At 41.0% G+C, this 26,855-nt stretch overlaps 1 long non-coding RNA gene across 1 annotated transcript; it reads right to left on the bottom strand.

Annotated features, from left to right (window-relative positions):
* Positions 1 to 26,847, bottom strand: LOC132695461 (uncharacterized). The gene is made up of 4 exons (XR_009617828.1): positions 26,707 to 26,847; positions 6,084 to 6,181; positions 4,589 to 4,683; positions 1 to 175 (listed from the first exon to the last, which is right to left on the bottom strand). It is a non-coding gene; the product is annotated as an uncharacterized LOC132695461 (long non-coding RNA).
* Positions 26,848 to 26,855: the final 8 nt, after the last annotated feature.

A 26,855-nucleotide genomic window follows, 5' to 3' on the forward strand; every position in this document is an offset into this window, starting at 1 on the left:
CATAAAAATTTATGAGCCAGATTTGGTTTGAGATCTTGAAGAATAATCATATTTAAGTTACGGAAGACCCAAGTCTGCTTTCCTAAGTGCAATCATTGGTTCAAACAGATCAAGTCTGATGAAGGAACACACAGAAAGAAGTCCAGGCCATTGCTATTTCTGGAAGCTCCCAACTCTATAAAAAAGTAAAGAAACATAAACACATGGTTACTTGATGTGTAGGTTTTCTTAAATATTTATAAGTTAATAATTTAACAAGTTAGTTTTTAAACAAAGCAAAATATGGAGAAGTTGTACTATTTAAAAAGCAATTAAAGCATATGTAAAAAAATTTTTTTTTAATTTTTTTAATGTTTATTTTTGAGGGACAGAGAGAGACAGAGCATGTGTGGGGGAGGAGCAGAGAGAGAGGGAGACACAGAATCTGAAGCAAGCTCCAGGCTCAGAGCTGTCAGCACAGAGTCCGACACAGGCTCGAACCCACAATTTTAATTCAAAATATACTTGATAGGGACACAGGTTTAAAGTTGCTGAGAGATGTAATCTTGGTGAATATAGGTAAAATTTCATTTGGAGATGTGATTTGGAGATCCTTTCTGAATGTCCTGGGCCAAATGGCCTTTTCAGTCCCTGTGGTAGACCTAAACTTTTTCCTTCCCTCTTCCTTCCTTCCTTCCTTCCTTCCTTCCTTCCTTCCTTCAATTTATTTAACATTTCAAATGGTTAGGAAGTAAATGAACCAAGTAAGAAGATGGACAGAGATGTTTGTGTACTGTAACACTGTATGAAATAAGAAAATAGTGCTATAGAACCTAAATATTCATATCAATAGGGCACTGGCCTGGGGCGCCTGGGTGGCTCAGACTGTTAAGTGTCCGACTTTGGTTCAGGTCATGATCTCACGGCTCATGAGTTCAAGCCCCACATTGGGCTCTGTGCTAATGGCTCAGAGCCTGGAGCCTGCTTCAGATTCTGTGTCTTCTTGTGTCTCTCTCCTCATGCTCTGTCTCTCTCTCTCTCTCTCAAAAATAAATAAATATTTTAAAAATTTAAACAAATAGGGCATTGGCATTTTAAATATTGGTCGTTCACAGGATTTTCTTTCCTTCTAAAACTATAATTTCTCTTTAGGAAATCCCAAATACTTTCGTATCTCAATTTTCACATCTCAATATATGCTTATGGCTCTAAATTTAAATCTTCAGCCCCTGCCTCCTCCCTGAGCATTCCACACCCAACCACCTAAAGGACACCCCACACCCAACATGACTAACTTTATTTGGTAGCCCACTTGATGAAACCAGAGTCATTCAAAAAGACATCAAATACTTTCTTCTGCATCCTAACGGTTCTCAAATCCATCCCTCTCCTCTTCATCTCTATATTTTTGCCTTAGTTCCATCTCTGGTTATCTTCTACCCGACTTTCACCTTCTAACTCCAATCTTACTTAGGGTGACTAGGTATTGCAAACTGAAATACCAACAGGCAACAGATAACTTAACTGAATATAACAGGTCAGGTATAGATATTTTGGTCTGGTGGCATCCTGAAGAACACATGCTTTATCTAGAACACTTCCAGTTCTTTAAGTGCAGTACTTGAGTTGCTAGATTTAGCAAATAAAATTCAAGACTCCCATGCAATATTTGGGATATACTTATACTAAAAACTTAGCCATTATTTAGCTGAAATTCAAATTTAATTGTGTGTCTTGTCTTTTATCCAATAACCCTATCTAGACTTTTCTTCAGAGTAAGAGGGAGGACAAAAGAGATGACTGATGAGGTAGCTAACATACAGTGGGGTTAGAAATTTAGGTTTTGGGTTCAAGAAGATCTAGTTAGTCCCAGGAGATAGAAAAGTCAAAGAAGGCAGGAGCTAATAAAAGTGTTAGAAGTCTGTGGAGTGGATAACGATTGGATCGCTCATCTGTTGGGGGATGAACTGTGTTTCCCCCCAAAATATGTTCAAGTCCTAAGCCGCAGTACTTGTGAATGTGACCGTATTTGCAACTAGGGTCTTTGCAAATATAATTAAGTTAACATGAAGTCATAATGGATTAGGGTGGGCCCTAATGCAATGACTGGTATCCTTATAAGAGGGAAATTTGAACACAGAGACAGAGGGGAAAACCCCATGGAAAAACATAGGCAGAGACTGGAGTGATACTACTACAAACCAAACAATGCTAAGTATTGCTGGTCACCACCAGGAAGAGGTAAGGAAGGATTCTTCTCTAGGGCCTTCAGAGAGAGCATGGCCCTGTTGACACCTTGATCTTGGACTTCTAGCCTCCAGACTGTGAGAGAGTAAATTTGTTGTGTTAAGCCATGTAGTTTGTGGTGATTTGTTACAGTTGCCCTAAGTAATGAACCAGCCTACTCCTTTCCCTTCATAACCCACATGGTTACAGAGGACACTTTTGGCAGCAATGTTGGTATGGGACTGGTCTGAAGCAGGGACAACAGGAGTAAAACCAGTGACTACAGCTGAGCTAGTGTCCCTCCCCCTGGTCTGGTACTGTGAGATTTTGGTCATTCTCTGGTAACTGGACCTCAACTATGTAAACTTAGGAACCTATCTGTTGGTCTTGCTAAAGTCTACAGACTCATAGTCAGTCACTTTGCTTAGATAGAACCAGCCCTGATAATAAGTGAGACACTGGTTCCAGTTTGTCCTTGTGGCCCATCGCACACCTTTGCACTTGGGTTTCTAAGAAGACCATCTGCGCTTATAAAAAAATTCCTACTTCTCACTTAAACTAGCTTGAGCTAGCTTCACTGAAGTTCTCTTTGTTACCTGCTACCGAAGACCCATCCCGTACAGTTTATGATTCTCTGTGAGGAATGGGAAAAAGTCCATTCAGGTACTAGTTTTCTAGTTTGTTGCAAAATGTAACAAAATGCCACAAACTGGGTGAGGCTAGAGGTCCAAAATCAAGGTGTTGGCAAGGATGATTCCTTCTGAGAGCCTTGAGGGAAGGATCTATTCCAGGCTTCTCTCCTTGGCTTGTAGATGGCCATTTTCATGTTCATTTGGCATTCTCTCCATGTGTCTGTCTCCAAATTTCCAAGCTTTTTATAAGGACATCAGCCATATTGGATTAGAGTCTCCCCTAATGATCTCATTTTAGCTTGATCACCTCAATTTGACCAGCAATGCAGCAGGAAGCCCATCTGAGACTAGAAGCCCTAAGATATATGCAAAAACTTACTAAGTTACTTTATACCCAGTGGCCAAAGAACAGGTTATTCTTGGCAATAGCCCCACCTTGTTTTCAGAATATGGCTTAGATTCAAAGAAAACTGTGCCAACTCTAATTTCACTAAAGACTTGAGCACAGAAACTTGGTTTAATCCTCTTTGCTTCTCTCACCATCCACTGAAACTTCAGTGCTCTCAAACTAACCCCTCAGACCTAAGAGGCTGGAATTCTAAATTCATAGTTTCACTTTGCTTTGGTCACCATCTTTAATTTTTAAACTTTAACATTCAAATAAAGGTATCAATAAAGGAAAATCCAGTCTGATGTTCATGTAGGACTTTGCAAATTACTTTCAGGACCAAGGGTACAAGGGGGTCCCTAGTCCAGGATCTATTTTGCATGGGTTGAAACAACAAAACTTACAGTCCCAAGGTTTTTTTGTGCGTATTCATTTTAAATGTTCTCACAGATTGCTACATTTCTAAGAAATTTCTATTACTCAAGAAATATTCACAGAAAAATAGCTAAATGAAAAGCCTTATAAATGCCTTCAAAGGGCTTCCAAATATCTTGGCAGGCTCTCTAAGATTCAAAATCTGGTTCTCAAATTTTAGGTTCATAACCCTACCTAGAAAAAATTCACGCTCACCAGTTGATAAAAGATTGATGTGTAAACCAGGATGTCATGGTACTTACCCATGTTGGGGCATAGACATTTTAGGGAAGAGCGTATTCATGTTTACTATTCAAGAAAGCCCCTTTATTGGATTTAAGCAGGTGGATTCAAGCAGCACCAGGCATGCACTATGATGGACACAGGAGTGTATCATCCTATCTCCCCTCCCGTTGCATTCCCTCAGCTGCAGAGGCTATGATGGCTAATATCCACACTAGCCTCAGCTGAAGACCGCCTCTGCATTCAAGATCATGCCCCTTCTCAAGGCAGCCTGCACATTTTGACCGAAAAGCCTTGGTGAAAAGGCTTGGTCTCGTGCTCCAATTCATGACAACCGAGGACAATTTTGTAAGGCCAATTCTGCTCCAAAGGGATTAGCTTAGGCCTTTGTTGTGGCAGCCTTATTTCCCAACCTTTTCCTCTGGCACATTGTTGCTTCATTCATTACTCCATATGTATTGCCTGACAGCTCTCCCCAGTTTATTTCCTGCACGTAAAACTCCATTTCAGAGTCTGCTTCCCAGGGAACCTGATCTGCAAATATGCATAACTGGAGATGCCTATACTATCTTTTTTTTTTAACCAAAGATAAGAAGGGCAACAAATACAATAGTCATACAGCAGCTATTTACTTGGCAGGACCTAGACTAGCTCCTTGGGATAAAAAGATGAATGAGGTTACCAGTAGATACTTTAACATACTTACTTAGCCACAGGGTAGAGATGTCTTACTTAGCCACAGGGTAGGAAGTTCCAGGTAGAATCAAGGAAGGTTTCCTGGAGATGATGTCCCATCTGACTCTGGAGGGATAAGTTAAGAGTTTGCCAAGGGAAGGAAGATAAGAAAACATTCTATCTAGATAGAGGGAAGCATCTGTGGTCAGGGTGGTCACAATTACTACTAAATTCATCAGAACATGGAGTTGGCCAGAAGAAGTTTTACGCCACCAAATTCAACTCATTCAGCAAACCAGTCACAATTATAAACAGAGGTGGTGGTTGGCAGGGTGGGTGGAGTAGCACCATACTATTCTCAGTTCTGAGGTCTTAAATTTTAGAATTTAAAGAAGAGAGTGGAGATAAAGAGTAGTAGTATTAGCATCCAAAATGTGACCTCTCCACTGGGTTCTCTCTTTGGACACTGTAGGGAAGGACATCCCTCTATCAAGCATGCACAAGATTTTCCCTTGAGCCACCTATTAATCTGTACACATCTTCAGCAACTGGGCAATCCCTTCCCTCTAGATGCCTTCTCTCTTTTCTTCCAAGGCCTCATCATTCTTCTTGCCCCTCTGTCCTACCCTAAGGCTTTGCTGATTCTTTCTAGCCTATGATTTATGTGACTACTAAACTGGGGTCATCAATATTATCCTTGGTGGAGCCAGTGGCAGTTTTTAAATACGTTGAGAGAAGAGGCTTCAAGTGCTGTGCTTAGGTGAAGGAGAAGAAGGAAACAGCCTTCTCATTCTCAGCCTCTGAGTGAAAGAAACATTTACAATCTAATCCAATCACCTGCTTATGTTGGCCATTTCCTATATATACATCAAATGCTCTGGTATGCAAATGGTCTGAATTTTTCCTCCTCTTTGTAGCAAAGACTCTCTCTCTCTTCCCTTTTCAAAATCCTAGTTTGGAAAGAACCCTCAAAGAGGAATAGACAGGCACCCCATTCCAAGAACAGAGATCTTGATATATAAAATGACACTCAGAGATACCCCAACAAATAAGTGAGAAGCAAAGGTTCAAACCCTGATCTGTCCAAAGCCCATGGATGTTCCACACTGTTCACGGAATGAGCATTTTCTACATGCCAGTCCAATGTGAGCTGTTTTACACTGGTCATCTCATCTAATTCTCCCAAGAACACTATGAAGGAGATATAAACTCATGGGCAATGCTTTTCAAACAATTCCACCAAAATGCCCTCAACATGCAGAGGAGAGCCAGCTCTCATCCTTGTGTGACCCAGAGATGTATTGTGAGCAGATGCTGTTGTGTGCCCTTGTTTCCTAAACAATTTCATTAAAAATGAAGGCTTCAACTCCATAAAATGTTTAATTTTAAAAAGTGATGTCCTTGCCCCTTAAATTCTCAAGTGAAATTGACATTCCATAAACATTTCCCTGTTTATGTTGTGGCTTCCTTCACCTTGCTTCTAGTAAGTGGAAATCTTAAAGTCATCAGCATTAAGTTTGTCTTACCATGGTTTGTGTCAGCAAAGAGCAGGATGTAAGTTGCATGGGAAGAGAAACATTTCCTGTCTTGTTTACCACAGTATCCCCAGCACAAAAAGCAGTACCTGGAACATAGTAGGGGTTCAAACAGTACTTGTTAGAACGACAGTAGGAGGCAATCACTGGAATGTAGGCTTTTGATCAGTAGAAGGATCATTCTCTTAATCCTCATCTTCATTAGGAACTGAGGAACAATCTTGACAACTGCATACTGTGCAAATATTATATGTATTGTATAGGAAGATAGGAATAGTGTGCAACTTCCCTAAATTAGGGAAATAGCTCCTCTTATAACAAGATTTTATTTTGATTCTTTTTTTTTTCAATGAGAGGGATATTGAGAGCACAAGAGATAGCAGAGGGACCAATAGATCCCACTCTACCTTGGTTCCAAACGAAATGCCTCAGTAAGTAATATACCAATGGTTACCTGTACTGCTTCCATCCCTCAGTCAGGGACAAGATTTCTCAACCATCCAAACAGTAGACTGGCTGCCTGTTTGTGTCAATCCAGTAATTTTTTCTAACAAGATGGATCATAGAGGTATTTTTCCCCCTTTTATTATCTTCTTTAGGGCAGAATTTATGGGTCTATAACGTCTGTTGTGATCTGAGTATTTGTATCCCCCCCCCCAATTTATATGTTGAAGCCCTAACCCCCAATATAATGGCATTAGAAAATGGGCCTTTGGAGGTAATTAAGTTGAGCTGAGGTCATGAGGATAAAGCCCCCACTGTAGGATTCATGTACTTATAAGAAGAAGAAACCAGAGCTCTCTCTTGCCACCACATAAGGACACATCTAGAAGGTGGCCATGTGCAAACAGAAACAGAGTTCTTACCAGGAACCAAACTGGCTGGCATCCCAATCTCAGACTTCAACTCTTCAGATATGTGAGAAAAATAAGTGTCTGTTGTTTAAGGTACCCAGTCAGTCTATGGGATTTTGTTATAGCAGCCCAAGCTAAGACAATATCCAATCATAAATTTCTTTTGCCTTGTTTTAAATCAAAGGGATAGGCTTCTTTCTAGTTTTTATAAAACTGTTGAAAGAAAACAAGCATGATTTCTAGATAAAGGGGCTTCAAGATAGGATTTGTAGATTTTACTTGTTTTCTTTCCTTGTAGTAGCTACACAGCCTTTCCCTGGGAAAGGGGCACCAAAATTTTGGTATAACTTACTTAATAGCAATAGACAATTGTCATAGTGTGTTAATCTCAACTTCTTCCCTTGACAAGGAAAAACTGTTACCTGACCTTGTCACAAAAAAGATTTTCCCAAGGATTTCCCATAATAATGATATTTTGTACTGAGAAAAGCAGTTTATGAAATTATATAATTATATTTTTAATAACATATATATTTATAGGCATAAAAAATGTTCTGGATGGATATACACGAGGGTGTTAATTGAAGTTATAACTACATACTGGAATTGTGTGTAATTTTTATTTTTTATATTTTTGCTTACCTATTATAATTCTCGCTTTGATATATCGCTTTTGTAAAAAGAAAAAAAATGTTTCAACTACTAAAATAATACAAGATTCAGAAAAGCTACATAAGTAGCTTTGGAGAGTACCAAAATTACACTTAGATTCTATGGCTTTCAGAAGGAAGCAAGAAAATTAACATGTATTGGGTACTTGCTATGTGTCAGCAATTCTGCTGGTGATGGTATTATTCCCATTTTACAGATGAGAAAACGAGGTTCAAGAGGGTTACATAAATAGTTTAAAGCACATACTGGTACAAAGCAAAACCAGAATTAAACCAGATTCATCTAATCCCAAGGCCACACTCTCTCCCCTGGACCAGACAGCTTCCAGCACTGCATGATGGAAAGCACCAGACACCTAATTTTACTCATCACCACTCAGGCACCTTGTATACAATAGGCTGTAAATAATGGTTGTACCTAAGTTGCATCTGAGTCAAGTTCCTTTTTACAGCTCAGGGCAAGAGTGCCATGTGAGGCTCAAAGGCATCCACTCGCCCCTTTACTCACCCTCAGTAAAGACAAATAGCTATAAGAATCTTGTTACAGCTGCTGTGCAAAGTCCTGAGTCTTTTAAGAATAAACGTGGCTTTCATTCTCTCTGCTTGTGGCAAAAGCCCATTATTAGGGTGACTTACAGCCCTTTGATAATTCTGAGATACACGTGTTCTTAAGGGAAGCGTCTCTACATCATGCTTGACTGACAATTGGCCTCTTAGTTTAACAACTGGCAAAACATCACAGCGTTGCCTCAATTGCCCTTTGTATCCTTGTCCTGTTGGATGTTTTGTTAAGCATTAATTTGACTGATTCCTCATCACACCAATGAGCTTTGGGCAATTTATTTATCATTTCTCCTTGCCATCACATCACTTCTGGGAAGAGCATAATTGCTAAATATTGTTTTCCCACCATTAAAATGAACATAGTAGCACACTGAATGTTGTACTTCATGGAATAAGTTTGGCAAAGTGGCAAATGATTGGTAAAAACCAATATTATAGGTGGAAGAAAGGCTAAGTATGAACAGAATGCAGTTGAGTGATGACACTTAGGGAGTGGAGGAAAATCATCTGGGATATGTGGTAATGGAGGGAAAGTTCCTGTCTTACAACAAGGACTATTTATCTAGTTATGAAGCTCTCATAATGGGCCAGCCCCTGGGCTAAGTGCTTTGCATATGTTATGTGATTCATTCCCACAAGCAGGAGCTGATCCAGGTTGTGTGAAGTTCTGAAGATTACACACTCTGCGGGGGAAGGGGGGAGGAGGGGGGGGTCTTTTAGATTATAAAATTCAAAATACAACATGCCCAAGACTCCCTGTGAGGGGCCCATACAAGTGAGGTACCTCAATGCTTAAACTTTCTTAGCTTCCTGGTAAACCCACAAACCCTCTCAAGCATGTACTACCCATTCTACATACAAGGAAGCTCAGTACAGTTAAACATAACCCTGTCACAGAGCTCCCAAGTGGCAAAGCGAATATTCTAACCAGGCTTCCGAAATCCTTAAAAAATTATCCAAAACCACCAAATAGGCAATTCATGAGGACAAACACCCTTGAAACAACAGCACATGTGGATCTGAGAGCTTCCTGGCAGGGCCAGCCCCTGTTAGAGCCTGCAGGGCTTGGAGTTGCAGAAACTTGCCTCAATTCTGCAGGAATTTGCATCTTTCAGATCCATAGAATCTGTAAAGAAAGCCACTATTGAGGAGACAGAAAGACAGGTTTTAATGGTTCTGCTCATTGTGTCTACAAACCAAAAAGCAAGGGAGAAAAAAAATTATTTTTAAGCCACACATACTTAATTCAGCCAGATAAGAAGCTGTCCCAGAGAAGAAGCTACCAGGGTGGCTAGTTAACAGATGGGCTAGTTAACAGCTTGCAGGGCAGAGGGAGTCCCAGTTTGTAGTGTTTTCCAATGTCTACGGTGTCAACACTTCTATTATGACTGGTTTCAATTTATCCATTGTTTGGGTAACTATGGATAGTTTGTTTGGCTCGAAAAATTCCTGAATATTCAGCAATCAGTTCCTGCAAATAGGTATTAGCCATTCCAGCACATCACTGGCCGGAGATGTTTGACTCGGCTATGATGGTCACGGCCTCAAGTCCTTTGGTTTATATAAAGATTTTTCTTAAAATTCAGAGGCAAATATTCTTGGCCTTGGAATCTTGTCTAGTTGGCACAATGGGCAAAGGACTTGAGATTGTTAAATCTCAAGAATGTTAGAGAAATGAGTTAGGGGTTCTTCAGTCTACAGGGACCTGTTTATAAAATCTTTCTGCATCATGTACTCAGCTACTGATATGGGTATGAACCCTCAGCCCCTGTCCTTCCCTACCACTAGCCCTGTTGACGCCCCTCAATCCTCTGCCCTCCCTCCACCTCATGAGCAACAGCCAAGGATAGGACAACTGGTAAAAGCAAAAAGGGCTAGTCCAACCTCCTCATTTTACAGATAGGAAACTGAGGCCCAAGGAGAAGAAAAGTGACGAGTCATACAGAATTTTAAATACTCCAAGTGGGACTAAAAGCTAAGTCTTCTGCCTGTCTGTTGTTCTTTCTAACACCTTTCTGTTGAAGTAATTAAACCTTATGATAAACATTTCATGATGATATCTTCGAACCGCACCATATCTTCCAGATTAACTTTGTAGCAACATCAGGAAAGTGATAATTTGGCTGTTTTGGGCACTGACTCATTTCCTTTGTCTCTGCCTTTTATTTTAGTTTTCTAGAGCTGAAAACACTCATCACTGCACAGGTAAGCTCAGGGCTACCTAATTCAAAGGCCAACAGAAATCAGAGCCTGAGATGGGGCTTGTGTGGAGGCAGTTTATTTGGGGCTATAATCTGGGGAAGAAGGGAGAATCAAGAAAGGTGTCTTATTAAGCTCCTACAAACCCAGGAGGAGTTTTAAACAATACCTTCCAGAATTAGGGGGTTTCTACAACATGGGACTTTCAGTGCAAAAAAACAGGAAAGTCCTGGGAAAATTAGGATGAGTTGGCCACCCTCAGAAATCATCTACCCAAAGCCAGAAGAGGGGAACATTTATTCACCAGCTACAGTCCTCTATTGGTTAAGTTGCCCTGTGAGACAGATGCCAACTTCCTTGCACTTGCCATGTTGCATACATGGAAGTCAAAACACATTTCTGAAGGTGTCCAAAGAAGAGGAGTAAGAGCAGCCCCAGGGCAGAACGAGATGCAGTACATCTGAGGTGAGGGACTGGAGGCTCACACCTCCGGTGGCTTGGTGCTACAACAATGGCTGGAGTCAAGCTAGGCTGAGAGGATGCCAGGCAGCGTGCAAGGGGTGTCTGATGCAAAGCATGAAGGTGATGCAGACAGCCTTGGTCCTGAGCTGGCAGAAGTATCAAGTGACCCTCTGGGACCCAGGATATAGTGACTACTAAAGTTGCTCTGCAGCTTACCAGGCTGACCCTTCATGAATCTACCCATGACAAGATGTTGATCTTTACATGGTTTTCCTCCCTTCATCTCTCCCTTCCTCTCTTCCCTCCTTTGTCCCTTCCTCCTGCCACGCTTCTGTCATCACTTCTTTTCTTCTCCAATAAATATTTAGTGAGTACCTATAATATCCCAGGGACTATTAGATACTTGAGATATAAAAATTAACTAAACACAACCCTTGCCCTCAAGAAGCATGTAGAGGAAGAACCACCAATCATAAAACAGGTAGTTAGAATACAATGCAACTCTGGTAGAGAAATGGGCAAGAGAAAAATGGGACAAAAAACTTTGACACAGGAAGGAACATATATGGTTTATAATAATAGCAGATAATTTTGATGGGGTGCTGACTGTGTTCCAGACAATGTTCTGAAGTCTTTCTAGTACCAACACATTTCATCCTTACAACAGCCCTAGGAAGGAGGGGCAATCATTACCCTGATTTAGAAATGAGAAAACTGGACTATTGAAACTTTTCCAAGGTTTAAGGCACAATGGCACACACTATAGCTGGTCATCAAAACCCATTTTCTTTCCTTCTAGGGCGCTCAGCTAGATCGCACTGTTCAGCCTCCGTTGCAGTGAGGTGTAGCCATGTGACTGAATTCCAACTAAAAGACATGTACTATTTCCAGGCCTGACCCATAAAAACCTTCCATGTATATCCTCCATATGCTTTTCCCCTTCTGGATATCTAGAAAGGATGACCTTGGAAAGCACATGTTGAAAGTGGTTGAGTCTCTATCAGTCTGGGTCCCTAAATAGAGCTGGGCTTGTCCCACTGATTATTCACCTGCTCAGCCCTGTTACTTGAACAAGAAATAAATTCTATTGTGTTTGAGCCATTATAGATCTTTGGGTCTTTTTGTTAACAGCAATAACTCCACCTACTTTATAAGTCTCTCTATTAATGCCATTAGTCTACTGTAGTTAATATAAGTACATATGAGAAAGTAGCAGAAAATTAGATTGAAAAGATAAATGAAGGGTGTCATGTAACATATAAAAAAGTCTCACCCTTTTTTTACTCTCAGAAGTACGGAATAATTCTTTTAAGACAGAGCAGAAGAAAATAAAAGGGTAGATATAGTTCCAGTTGGGAAGAGAGGATAGTTGACGGAGGTCATGTCTAAAGTGCTCTTTTTTTTCTGAGCAATAAGAAGAACAGTCATCTTCCTGAGGGCGTGCTAGCTGTGCCCGCGTGGAGGTGGGTTGTGAGGGAAGAGGCTGGGAGCTTGAGAAAAGTGGTGAAGATCAATAAGGTGAGATGCAGCAGTTAAAAGAGCAGACTTTGGAGCTTATATCCATCATGATCCTGTAAGGAAAACAGACATCACTGGTAGGCATTTCAAGTAGAGAGGTACTTAACACAGGAAATCAGGGGCTCGCAGGATGGGCAGTAAGTCTTGACAAGCTAAATTCAGGGAGCTCCCCACTAGCTTTCAGCTTCCTTGCCTCAGAGCCAGAGAGCTACGACCACCCAACCCAGAAGCCTGCAGGAAACCACTGACAACTTCATATACCTCTACAGAGCCAGGCTGGTGAAATGGCAGAGAAATGTGGCAACTGAAAAAAAAAAACCTCACATTTGGGAGGTCCATTTTTGTGTTTTATAAATGTAACTGCAATTCTTTAAAACGTACTCCATCAAGACATGTGATATATGTCCCTTCCCCTAGAAATAGGATAGGCTTATGACTGCTTAAGCCAGCAGAATAGGATGGAAATGAAGCTATGTGACTTCTAAGATTAGTTTATAAAAGGCCTTGAAGATTCCTGTTTTGCTTCCTGAGAAGAGTCATGCTAGGAGCCCTGAGCTGCCATGTAAGAAGTCTGACTACTCCAGGCCACTCTGCTGTCTGGAAGCACAAGCCACATAGAGAGGTTTATAAGAGGAGGCAGGAAGGTCAGAGAAGGCAGCGAGGCCATGGTAGCAGAGGGACAGAAGATGTAATGATAAAAGTAGAGGTTGGAGTGATATGCGCCATAAGCCAAGGAATGCTGGCAGCCTCAAAAAGCTGGAAAAAGACGAAGAAGTAGGTTGTCCCCTGGAGCCTCCAGAAAGAACGCAGCCTGGCTGACCCATTTTAGACTTCTGGCCCCCAGAACATACATTGCTTTAAGGTATTACATTTAAGGTAATATGTTGCATCAATAACAAACTAATACAATGCCTGACGCTGAAGACATTCTCAGTAAATATTTCTTAGTAAACAGATGAATAAGGCTATAAGCATCTCTTCTCATAAACACATGGAATTGTACTCCCACATAATTTTAAAAGAATAATTTATTGTCTGATATCTAAATATTAGGAGGTATGATATTCTCAGTTCCCCTAAACTCCTAAACCCAGACTAAATGTAGGCAGGAATGAGTCAAATAGAAAGTATTGTGTTTTAAGAAAATTTACTGAACACTTACTATGTGCTTTATTTACTGTCTTTCACTTAATCCTCACAAGAACCCTACAAGGTATGTACTACTAGATCATCCACAGAGGCATTAAATAATTTGTCAAAGGTCTCATAGCTCACAAGTGATAAGGCAAGGATTAGAACCAGGCTGACTGACTCCAAAGTTCAAGTATGCAGACTTTATAGTACATTGCCGTGGTGTGGGAAAAGAATAGCACAAGATGATGGAAAGCCTAGTGCACCGGGAGTCTCCAGATTAGGGTCCAGACTTTCCCCTGTGTGACCCTGGGTGAGAAGGTGAGGTGATGATTGAAATAAAGGTCGGAGTGATGGTCTTAATTCGGGGTCTGGTTTCTTCTTCTGAAAAATAAAGAGGTTGGGCCAGATGACCTTTAAAGTCTCCTTTAGAACAGGGTTTCTGTATGCATTTCCAAGTTAAAGAAAAATCACACATACTGAGTGAAATAAGGACAGGGTAGCAGCATACTCTGCTTGATGTGCTGAAGGAATCTGTTTCCCTTGGTGAACATCTGGTTAAGTTGCGGTATCCATCTGCTTATGTTATCTCCTTACCACCATGGTTTTATAAAGGGAACAAAGATGAGTATGGTAGACTGATTACAAAAACGGCCTAATTCTTCACTCCTCTCTGTAGCTATGCACTTTGCAATGGAAATTTGCACTTCTTCCCATTAAGAAATGGAAACCATTTCCCCACCCTTTGAAGGTGGTCTGCTTCTGTGACTTGCTCTGCTTAGCAGAATAGCAGAAGTAGTGGTGTAACAGATCTGAGCCTGGGCTTCGCACTCTTCCAGGCTCTCTCAGGACTCTACCTGGTCTCAGGTTAGCCTGCTGGATGATGAAAGACCACGGTGAAGCAGAACCAAGCCATCCGAGTCAAAGCCATGCTAGATTAGCCAGCCCCTGACCAGGCTGTCAGCAGACCACAGATGCCTGAACAAGCCCAGCCAAGATCAGCCAAGACCAACCCAGAACAGCAGAACACCTAGCCAACTATAGACTTGTTGGATGCCACTATGGCTGGGTTTCCCCCCCCCCCCCCCCGAAGCTTTATTGTGGCAATAGATAATTAACATGGTTAGCTTTCAAGCAAAGCAGAAAATATGGTAAATGAATTATGCCTGTATTAATCAGAATAATCCATCAGGAAAATTAATCTAGGTTGCAAGTGACAGAAATCTGACCTAGACTTGCTTACACACACAAGGGATTTATTGGATTATGTTACTGAAAAGTCCAAAGATGGACACAGCTATATCTAGATGCACCAAATTTGTCATTGGGAACTTGATTCCTTCCATCTCTTGGTTCTACTCTTGTCTGTCTTAGCTTCGTGTTCATGCAAATACTCCCTCATGGGGCAAGATGGCCACCAGCAGCTTCCAGCTTAACTCTGTTGTATTCATTGTTAAGTAGAAAGAGGATCTCTGTTCCCCAATAATTCATGTAAAAGTCTTAGGGACAACTTTCACTGGACTGACTAGAGTCACACACCTACCCCTGTTTTTTCAAGGAGATATCCCGGGCCTAGGCTTGGGTCATGCAGCCAACCCCAGAGAAAGGGGATGGCTGGTATGGAAACCACACAGACTAAGAACAAACAGAGGGGGTTCCCTAAAGGAAAATTAAAGTAGTGCTATCAAAAGAATGGGCAGTAAATGAAAACAATATATGATTTCTATACTCTTCAATATTACTAATGAATTAGAGAGAAAAGAGAGTGATGACTTCTTAGCATTGATTCTTCCGCAGAACAGCAAGTGGTTCACCCCTACCCAGAAAAACATTTCAACATTAATGTCAAAGTAGCTATTACTATATGCAGTTCTTCCTCCACCCCACCCAAATTTTTGTCAAAATCAAATTTTGATCACATCTACCACGTAAGTAGATAATAAGATCAAATGCCCATACACATGAAATGAAGGTTTTGTGACAGTCCTAGAAGCTATGAGGTATCTGAACTTGATCTCAAAGATTCTTGAAGTGTACCCATAATCTTCCTGAATCATAAAATTGGTTCCAAGTCCTAATTAGAGACATAGCATAGTGCAGTGGCTAAGAGCACAGATTCTGAATACAGTCTGCACATGTTTGGGTCCCTGCTCTTATTGCTTTATGACACTATGTGACTTCGGGGAAGTTCCCTAGTCTTTCTGTGCCTGTTTTCTCATCAGTATGTAGAGATTATAGAATTTACCTTGTAGGAAGAATAAATGAGTCATTAATGTACAAAGAACTTGGAACAGTATCTGGTATGTGGTAAGAGCTTAAACTGTCAGCTATTAATCATCTGGGAGGATGCATGTGGAAACAAGTCCTTTGAACCTGGGGTAAGAAAGTGTGGTACCATAAATCAAAGATGTATGACCTTGGCTGAGTCACTTATCGTCTCTGGGATTATTTTACTTCTTCATTTACAATATGATGGAAATTATATCTACCTTGCTTACCTCACAGGGCTGCCACAGGATCAGAGGAGATGATGAGTTCTAACTACTTTGAAAACTCCAAGTCCCTTATTAATATTAATCATCGCCATCCAAATTATCTGATTTGTGTGTTAGCAGAGAAGTTTTTCATCTGATGCTGCTCTGAGTAAGGAATCATTAGGAAAGAAAATCTTTTGCTGAAATAAAATAATGGACTCCTCAACCAAACCCAGTTCAAAAGTCAACAGGACTATTATGTGATTTGAAACATCCCCCTTGATGCTTAACATGAAGTAAGGTTGATTGTAATGGAAAGGGTATTAAAAAATTGGGGGCCAGGACATCTGGATTTTAGTTCCTGGTTCTGCTGTTAACTTACTGTATCACCTTGGGTGAGTCATTTTATTTCTCTGAAGTTCTCTAGTCTGTAAAATGAGGCATGTTTGCTATACTATGACTGCATGGTTCTTGTGACAGAGAAGTTCCTGGGCATTAGGGTTCTGATTGTTTCTAGGTAGAGGATTACTCATCATTAGTGTTAAATGAATCTGAATCTCTGGAAATCTCTGAATCTCTGGAAAATACATCTTCCCAGATGGCATTGTATTATAAATACAATATTTGGTTAAGAGAATATACCTAAGAGTATATGTTGAAACCACAATGTCTTTGTCTCTGGAATTCCCCACGAATATAAGCACAGACCAACCTATAAATGCTCCAGAAGACAACAGCAGTCTTCCTTTCTTCAGTCCTACAAGGCATCTGGAAATGTCCTCTTCCATGGACCCTCTCCCATTGTGCTTGCCTTGGGACTCTGTCAGGTCTTCTAAGAGGCTCTTTCAGCAATTTCCTACTATAGTCTACAAGGCCCTATGCAGAGGCACCTGGGTGGCTCATTCAGTTAAGCATCTGACTTCAGCCCAGGTCATGATCTCACAGTTTGTGAGCATGAGCCCCACTTCAGGTAAGCCTGCTTCTCTCTCCCTCCCCCTCGTTCACTTGCACCCTGTCTCTCCCAAAGCAAAAAGGCCCTATGCAATCTGCTCCCCAACACCAACCCTGACTTCTTTTCCTCCTTATTCACTGTGTACCAGACAAGTGGGGCTTCTGGCTAGTCCTGGACCAGATCAGAGTTTAATCCTGCCTCAGTGCCTTTGCACTGACTGTCCTTCTGCCTGAAATTATCTTCACCTAAATAGCCCCATGGCTCCTTCCCTCACTTCCTTCCTTCAGGTTTCTGCTTCCCTAACCACCTCATGTAACATAGCAAACCTTCCCCACTTTGCTCTGATGTTCCTTAAATTAGGTACCAGCTAAGATGTGATAACCAAAAAATCCAAAAATGATGTGGCTCATATTAGATAGAGGTTTATTTCCTTCTCATGTAAAGTCAAGAATTGCACAGTCTAAAGCTGGGACTCTGCTATCTTCCACACTTGGCTTCCAAGGATGGCTCAGTCAATGCTATTTCCCAGCCAGTGGGAAAGAGAAAGAGAGGTTCCAAGGCAAGTAGCTTTATCCTTCAGCAAATGACCTGCAAGTTACATGAAACACTTCCACTCATAATCCACTGGCCTGATCTTGGTCACAAAGTTTTACCCACGTGCAAAATGGGGAGGAAATGTATGGCCACATCACTAGCTAAAACTTGAGGTAGGGGTTCTTCTTCTAAAAGATGAAAAAGAAAAACTTCTGTGAAACAAGTGAAAAGTTTCTGCCACACTCTATTCACTTACTATATTTATCTCTATACCACCTACTGCAATCTAATGGCCTATAGATTTACATGTTTGTTTTTGTCTCCCCACACTAGAATATGAGCCCCATAAAGTTAGGGAACTTTTTTTTACTGCTGTATCTCCAACCCTTAGATAAGTGCCTAACAGTAGGCACTCAATAAACACTTACCTAGTGAGTAAATTATTTTTTCCTCTTCTGTTCTTAGGCACTCATTTCTCTGTGATTTACTTTGGATCTCACAGATCCTAATTTTCCTGGTTTCTAGTATTGACATTCTGGTCCTACTTCCTCTTGGAACTCCCAGTATTTAAGAACAGGGTGTCATCCTTCTAGATCCCATATTAGGTAGCCATAATACTTAGCAGAGGACTTTTGGTTTAGAAGGAGGAGTTAAGAGGAAGTGCTATTTTTAAAAATTAATTGGCTTTATTCTTTATTTTTTAACTTTTTAATGTTTATTTATTATTGAGAGACAGAGTGAGACAGAGCATGAGCATGGGAGGGGCAGAGAGAGGGGGAGATACAGAATCCAAAGCAGGCTCCAGGCTCTGAGCTGTCAGCACAGACCCCAACGCAGGGCTCGAACTCACAAACCGCGAGACCATGACCTGAGCTGAAGTTGGATGCTTAACCAAATGAGCCACCCAGATGCCCCTGGCTTTATTCTTGAGGCAGTTATAAGTTTACAGAAAAATTGGACAGAAAGTACAGAGAATTCCCACATACCTACTTTCTGTCCTCATACGATTTCTCCCATTATGAGTGTCTTGCCTTAGTGTGGTGTATTTGTTATGATGAATGTCCCAATGGTGATATATCATTATTAACTAAACTCTGAGTTTACTTTAAGGTTCACTCCTTGGTTGCATAGTTCTATGGGTATAATGCCATGTACTCAGCATTACAGCATCATACAGAATAATTTCATTGCCCTAAAAATCCCTTGCACTCCATCTATTTCTTCTCTCCCTATCTTTCTCCAAGTTTTTGGCAAGCACTGATCTATGTACTACCTTTCTAGTTTTGCTTTTTTCCAGAACAACACATAGTTGGAGTCATATAGTATGTTGTCTTTTCAAATTGGCTTCTTTCACTTAGCAATATGCATTTATGCTTCTTCCATGTTTTTTCATAACCTGATAGCTCATTTCTTTTTATTGATGAATAATATTCTATTATATGGATGTACTATGGTTTGTGTATCATTCACTTATTTTTTTTTTTAAACATTTATTTATTTTTGAGACAGAGAGAGAGAGCATGAACAGGGGAGGGTCAGAGAAAGAGGGAGACACAGAATCTGAAACAGGCTCCAGGCTCTGAGCTGTCAGCACAGAGCCCGACACGGGGCTCCAACCCACGGACCGCGAGATCATGACCTGAGCCGAAGTCGGATGCCCAACTGACTGAGCCACCCAGGCGCCCCTCATTCACTTATTAAGGAAATCTTAATTCTTCCAAGTTTTGGCAATTATGAATAAAGCTGCTATAAACATCCATGTGTTGATTTTTGTGTGGACATAAGTTTTCAATTCATTAACTTAACTAAGAGTGACTGCTGGGCCATATGATAAGCCTTAGTTTAGCTTTGTAAGAAATAGGTAACTGTCTTCCAAAATGGCTGTCCCAGGGCACCTAGTTGGCTGAGTCCATACAGCATGGGCCTCTTGATCTCAGGGCTGTAGGTTCAAGCCCCATGTTGGGTATAGAGATTACTTTAAAATAAACAAATAAATAAATAAATAATCAATCTCCAAAATGGTTGTCCCATGTTGGATTCCCACCATCAATGAATGAGAGTTCTTGTTGCTCCAGACCCTCTCCAGCATTTGATGTTGTCACTACTTTGGAACTTAGCCAGCCATTCTATAGGTGTGTAGTGGTATGTCACTATTTGATTTGCAATTCTTCAACGACATACAATGTTGAGCATCTTTTCATATGTTTATTTGCCATCTGTGTATCTTCTTTGGTGAGGTGTCTATTCAAAGCTTTTGCTTATTTTTTTAATTGTGTTTTCTAATTGTTGAGTTTTAAAAGTTCTTTGCATATTTTTGATACAAGTCTTTATTCAGATACGTGTTTTGTAAATATTTTTTCCAATTCTTTGGCTTGTCTTTTCATCCTCTTCAGATACATTTTTAAGTGTATCTTTTAAAGTATTCCATCATAAGGATGCCTGGGTAGCTCAGTTGAGCGTCCAACTCTTGATTTCGGTTCAGGTCACGATCTCACAGTTAATGGGATCGAGACCCACGTTGTGCTCTGTGCTGACAGCGCAGAGCCTGCGTGGGATTCTCTCTCCCTCTGCCCCTCCCCTGCTTGCACGCACACTGTCTCTGTCAAAAAATAAATAAATAAACTCAAAAAAAATTAAGTATTTGGGGCGCATGGGTGGCTCAGTCGGCTAAGCGCCTGACTTTGGCTCAGGTCATGATCTCAGGTTTGTGGGTTCGAGCCCCGCATCAAGCTCTGTGCTGACAACTCGGAGCCTGGAGGCTGCATCAGATTCTGTGCCTCCCTCTCTCTCTCTCTGCCCCTCCTTCACTCATACTCTGTCTCTCTCTCTCTCAAGAACATTAAAAATTATTTTAAAAATTATTCTATCATCTAGATGAAAGAGTGGCATATGAAAAACTAAGAAGTGTCCCTTCCTCTGCCTCCCCTTACTAATATTTGAAAACTTACCATTTTATATATGTAAGGAATTCTGGAAGCAACTCTATTAATTCTTTGACTTCACATGATACAACACTTAAATCATGAATATGTACATTACTTCTTTTGACATAGGGTTAATTTTACAAAGTCACACAGTGGAGGGAACTTCCCAAAATTAGAACCCAGGTTTTCTGACCCCTGGCCTGATGATATTCTTTCTTATCCATCACACTGACTCCTCTCATCCACATTTTTTGATTCTTATTCCTCATATAAAAATTTGTTTTGAGAGGAAAGCTTAAGTTTCCAGCCTTGTTTATCAGCAACACAAAAATTTTATATTAGCTATACAAGTATTATTTTGATTTCCAGCGTCAGAGCCCAACTGAAATGGCCTTAGGCATAGAAGGGCAAAATAATCAAGTAAGGTAACTGAAAAATCTGAGGACTGGATGGATCCAGTGGCTGGGAGTAATTAATCTCTTGATCTCTTTCTCCATCTCCCCTCCTCCTTCCCCTCCCCCTCCCTTTTTTTCCTCTCAGCTCTGTTTTCCTTTGCAAAAACTTCATTTTCAAGCCAACTTCTCCTGGCAATGACAACGGCCACCAACGGCTTCAGGCTCCTATTATCTTGACTCATCCAAGAAAAAGAAGCTCCTCTTTCCTTATAGCTCTAGCCAAAATTCCAGATAGGGCTCTTAGCCCAGCTTGGGACACATGCTCAACTCTGAACCAGTTACTTGGCCAAAGAAATACAGCCTAGGACACAGGCCTTTCCTGTTACCTAACCTGAACCTCAGACACCAAGAGTGAGGTATGTGCTAAGGTTCTAGGTGCTTTAGCATACATTCGGTCATGTGATTCCCAAATTAGAGCCTGCATCAGAATCATCTGGCAGGCTTGTGATCACAGGAACCCCACCTCCAGAGCTTCTGATTCAGTAGTTTTGTGGTGGTGTTATGCCCAGAATTCGTGATCCCCAAAGACCACCAGGGAGCCGAGTCTGATGCAAAAGCAAAAGAGCCTTTATTCGAGCTAGCTCGAGCTCAACCCCCTACCTGCACCGACGCAGCGGTGAGATACCAGGAAGAGAGAGCGAGTTTCAAAAGGACAAAGGTTTTATTGGGGCCTAGGGGCAGTTGGTGAGGTAATGGCTATGGCCTCAGCCGATTGGTTGAGGAAGGGTCCTGGGGAAGGGTCCTGGGGAAGGGTCCGAGTCCTGTTAGGCAGGTGAGGGGGGGGTTACTCAAGGGGAGGAGGTGTGGTCAAGGTGAAGGACCCAGAACAAGATGGAGTCGGCCTGCATAGGCCCGCCCTTTCAGTGGGGCCTGAGAATTTGCATTTCTAACAAGTTTCCATTGGGTGCTGATGCCACTGGTAGGGGGATCACACTTTGAAAACCAGATTACGAAGTCATTGATTCTTCATAACAAACCCATGAGGGGCACCTGAATTGGGTCAGTAAAGTAAGGCCCACACAGTAGTGGCAGAGCAAGAGAGCCTGAAGTCCTGACAGCAGAGTCCAAGCTCATCCCACCTCTCATTCAAAGAAGCAACTGCCATATAAAACAACCAAGACAAAAACCATTTTGATGCAAAGATATAACCCAAGGGGAGAGTGGGCAAAGGAAAAGGAGAAATACATCCAAATTATGAGACTCCTGATCCTTCCTAAAGAAGATGTCAGTGATCTAGTTAAGGATAGAAATATAGAGTAGAAATCATGGGGGTGCCTGGGTGGCTCAGTCAGCTAAGTGTCTGGCTCTTGATTTAGGCTCAGGTCATGATCTCACAGTTCGTGAATTCGAGCCCCATGTCAGCTCTGTGATAACAGTGCAGAGACTGCTTGGGATTCATTCATTCTCTCTTTCTCTCTCTCTCTCTCTCTCTCTCTCTCTCTTTCTTTCCCCGCCCCCACCCTGCTCACACTCTTTCTCAAAATAAATAAGTAAACATTTAAAAACAAAGAGTGGAAATCATGAAAATAAGTATGTAAAAATATGCAGATGTTTAAATTGTTCAAAAGGCAGGTTAACTTAGGTTATCCTCTGGTATCTTTAACAAGAAAATAAGGAATTTAATGTTCATGACAGAAATGCAAATGGTGAGTGGAAATGAGGAAGGAAAACAAGCTGAAAATTGACAGCAATGGTGTGTATACACAAGTGCGTGTGTGCATATGTGTATGTGCGTGTGTGTGTGTGTTTCTGAGGATGGTGAAGGGTGTTACAAATATTCTAACACTAACTGAGAACTACACCAACTCCCCTGTAAAAAGTTGAGTAACTCACTGTATTCAACAAGAAAAACCAGCAGCAGCAACAACAACCTATCTGCAAGAGGTACGTTTAAAATCGAAGATAATAGACTTACCCTGAAGAGTCTAATGCAGAGGCTGCAAACTGAAATGCCCATGGGGTCAGGTGAACAACTTAAACCAGTTATGGGCCAGGGGAGGAGTAGCTGGGACAGAGGCAAAGGGGCTGCCACTATTCAGTTCCAGTTGACTGTTGCTTTTCTGAATGTGGGTGAGTTTGTGGATTTTTTAAAGACAAGATGGAAATCTGGATTTTCATCTAAAATCTCCAGATTTTTGACAAACTAAAATATTTTAAGAATACTGTAAACAAAAAAATATAGTGGGCTACACTGGGCTTGTGAAACCCACTAATCTGCAATTTCAGGTCTGATGTCTCTGATGCCTGAGCTTTAAACAAAGGAAAGAGGAAAAGAAGCTCAGTGGTCCCAGTGCCAAAAAGTGGTCACATAATTGAAAAAGAAATAATAATGATAATAATAAAAATTATTATTATTAATGTTTGTGTAGCTCTGTATAGGCTACAGGAGACTTTGACCAGCTTTACATCAAGGATCTCCTTACCAACCAGGCAGTAAAAAAGCAGATTGGGTTATTATGCTTAATTTATTTTTTTTATTTTTATTTTTTGATAGAGAGAGGGCCACAAGTGAGCGAGGGGCAGAGGGAGAGAGGGAGAGAGAGAGAGAATTCCTCGGAGCCTAAAGCAGGACGCTTGAGCTCACCAGATGTAGGACTTGTGCTCACCCAATGGGAGGTTTGAACTCATGAACCATGAGATCATGACCTGGGCTGCAGTCAGATGCTTAACTGACAGAGCCACCTAGGTGCCCCTATTAAAGATGCACCCAGGTGTTTATTTTAAAGATGAGGAAACTGAGGCTGAGTGATTAAATCACTAGTCCAATTATCAGCTAATACATGGAAAATCCCATACCTGGGACCCAGCTGTTCTTCTGGATCTAGCTTCCATGCTTTGGATGCATTCTGATTGCCACACAACTGTGAACAGTAAATAATTCTCTCAAGAATGGAATAATCTTTGACTTTCTTTTGAGGGGGATTTAGGGGGAGAGGAGCAGAGAGAGAGGGGGAGAGAGAGAGAGAGAGAGAGAGAGAGAGAGAGAGAGAGAGAGAATCTCAAGCATGCTCTATACTCACTGCATAGCCCAAGGTGGGGCTCAATACCAGAACCCTGGGATCATGACCTGAGTTGAAATCAAGAGTCTGGTGCTCAACCAACTGAGCCACCCAAGCACCCCAAGAGTGGAATGATCTTTGGATTAGCTTACCCTACTGCTTACAAGTCACTAAAAGATCTTCCTTGGTCCACTCCTTCTCTTTCACTTCACTCCCCTTTGTTCATTCGAGATCTCACTTCCTTTGTCCCTTGTTGAGTGAGGATCATCTCTGGTTTGATATATTTCACCTATTGAACCCCTTTCTAGACAAGACCATGCCACCAGGCAGACCTACCCCCTTCCAGACCATCACATACAATACCTGAGCTAATTTTTCAGCAGCCTGTGTGACTATTGTCCCCACTTTATAGATCAGGAAGCTGAAGCTCTCATGACCTCTGAGTTTTACACTCTCCCTTACATTTTCCTTTTATTAGCCCAAGGATGATAGGGATGATGTCAATGCCCAGTGCTAACTTGACAGGGTGTGGCTTAGGATGAGGAATTAAAAATAAGCAAATTTATACTCAACCATTTTAAATCATTTCATATACTATTCCCTCCATTTTATACTGTTTCCTTTACCCAGATAACACCATTCATGTCCATGCTCCTCCTTTGCCTGGCTAACTTCTATTCACCTTCTGGGTCTCAGCTTAGATGTCACCTCTACCCAAAGGCCTTCTCTGAGCTCCACTTCCATGTATAGGCCGGGTAAACTCCTCATGTAATTATATAGTCCCCTCGGCTTGAAACTGCAGTGTGCTAGGCAATAAGGAAACAAAGATTAAAAGGTGAAACTCCAAGAGCTCCTGATCAAGCTTGAGAAGGAAGGAATGAAGGAATTATGTTTCCTGACTGGGATAAATGGATCAGACAGAAAAATATTAGGGGGAAAAAAAAGAGGATTACATGGGGGTATTCAATGTCTCTGCACAGAGGGAAAAGGCTGGGGGCATGGAAGTACTCATAAAAACAGAGGTGTTTGGGGCGCCTGGGTGGCTCAGTTGGCTAAGCGTCCAACTTCGGCTCAGGTCATGATCTCATGGTTTGTGAGTTTGAGCCCTGCAACAGGCTCTGTGCTGACAGTTCAGAGACTGGGGCCTGCTTCAGATTCTGTGTGTGTCTCTCTCTCTGCCCCTCCCCTGCTCTCTCTCTCTCTCTTTCTCTCAAAAACAAATAAACATTAAAAAAAAAAAAAGAGGTGTTTTTTGTGGCTACTTCAGATATTCCACAGAAACTCAGAAACCTGGCTTTGAGAGAGACCTTAAAAATCATGTGGTATAACCCATATCCAATGCAGAAGTTCTATTACTCTGGAGTTTGTCAGGGTTAAATAAAGTATTGTACGTTTTGTTAATTCAACAGACATTCATTAAACAACTCTTAAGTTCAAGAGATACACTGGCAGTGTAAAGTTGAAAAAGTGCATGGTTTCTGCCCTGAAAAAACTTGTTAGGTAGCTACATACTAGAGAATTAATGGTCACTTATTTATCCATTCAGCAAATATTTGTTCCATTTTCTATATGCCAATACGGTAACTTGAAAGATTGGGATTATCATCATCTCCGTGTAATAAATCAGAAAGTTGGGTCTCAGATAGGTTAAGTAATTTATCAAAGGTTGCACAGTTATGGTATCTGGTACCATCCTAAGTGCCTCTCACCCATTAGCTTATTTATTCTGCACAACAGCCCCCTAGGAAATAAGTGCTTTTGTTACCTTCATTTTCCATTTAAGGAAATCATGCTCAGAGATCTTCCCCAAAGTCACACCCCCAATAAATGGCAGAGCTAGGACTCAAACTCAGGCAATCTGGTTCCAGCATCCGTGCTCTTTAACCATCATATTATATACATAAGTTATTCAACCAGAGCTGTCAATACAAGCATACCTCAGAGCTATTGCAAGTTCAGTTCCAGATTATCCCAATAATACAAATATTGCAATAAAGTGAGTCAAATGAATGGGAAAAAAAATCTTGTCGTTTGCAACAACATGGATGAGCTAGAGAGTATTATGCTAAGCGAAATAAGTCAAAGACAAATACCATATGCTGTCACTCATATGTGGAAGATATAAAACAAATGAGCTAAGGGAAAAAAAAATAGAGAGGTGAACCAAAAAACAGACTCTTAACCATACAGAACAAACTGATGATTACCAGAGAGGAGGTGGGGGTGGGATGGGTTGAATAGGTGATGGGGATTAAGGAGTGCACCTGTGATGAGCACCGGGTGATGTATGCCAGTGCTGAATCACCATATGGTACACTTGAAACTAATATAACACTGTATGTTAATTAATTGGAATTTAAATAAAAACTTTAAAAAATACTTTATTGACAAAAAAATGCTAACCATCATTTGAGGTTTCAGCAAGTCATAATCTCTGATCACAGATAACTATAAGAAATATAATAGTAATGAAACAGTTTGAAAAATTGCCAGAATTACCAAAATATGACACAGAGACATAAAGTGAGTAAATGCTGTTGAGAAAATGGTACTGATAGATTTGCCCTATGCAAGGTTGCCACAAACCTTCAATTGGCAAAAAATAAAACAAAGCAAAACAAAACAATGCAATATCTGTGAAACACAATAAAAATGAAGCATGATAAAATAAGGTATGCCTGTACTGGAGAATCATATAATGAGTAACAATGCAACTGTCAGTTCTTTTAGTGTCCTTGATTTTCATTTTTCTCTCCATTCCTTATTGTCCCATTAACTCCACCATCAAAAATAAACAACAGAGAAAGAAAAGGACACAATTATCTGGGGTGATTTTAGCAATAGGCTGGGAATATTGCTTAGAGTGGGGGCTCTTACCTTCAGGGGACTGAAGACTTCTAATTTTCTGCAATCATCTACACACTTCAGTGTGAATGAGCTTATCTGCTTTTTTCTAAGGAGAAAGTCTGCAGCTTTCACAGAATTCCTTAAGAGACTTGTGATGCATTAAGGCGAAGGACCACCTA

This window comes from Panthera onca, chromosome B4 (genome assembly GCF_046562875.1).
Source record: "Panthera onca isolate mPanOnc1 chromosome B4, mPanOnc1 haplotype 2, whole genome shotgun sequence".
Taxonomy (NCBI): Eukaryota; Metazoa; Chordata; class Mammalia; order Carnivora; family Felidae; genus Panthera; species Panthera onca.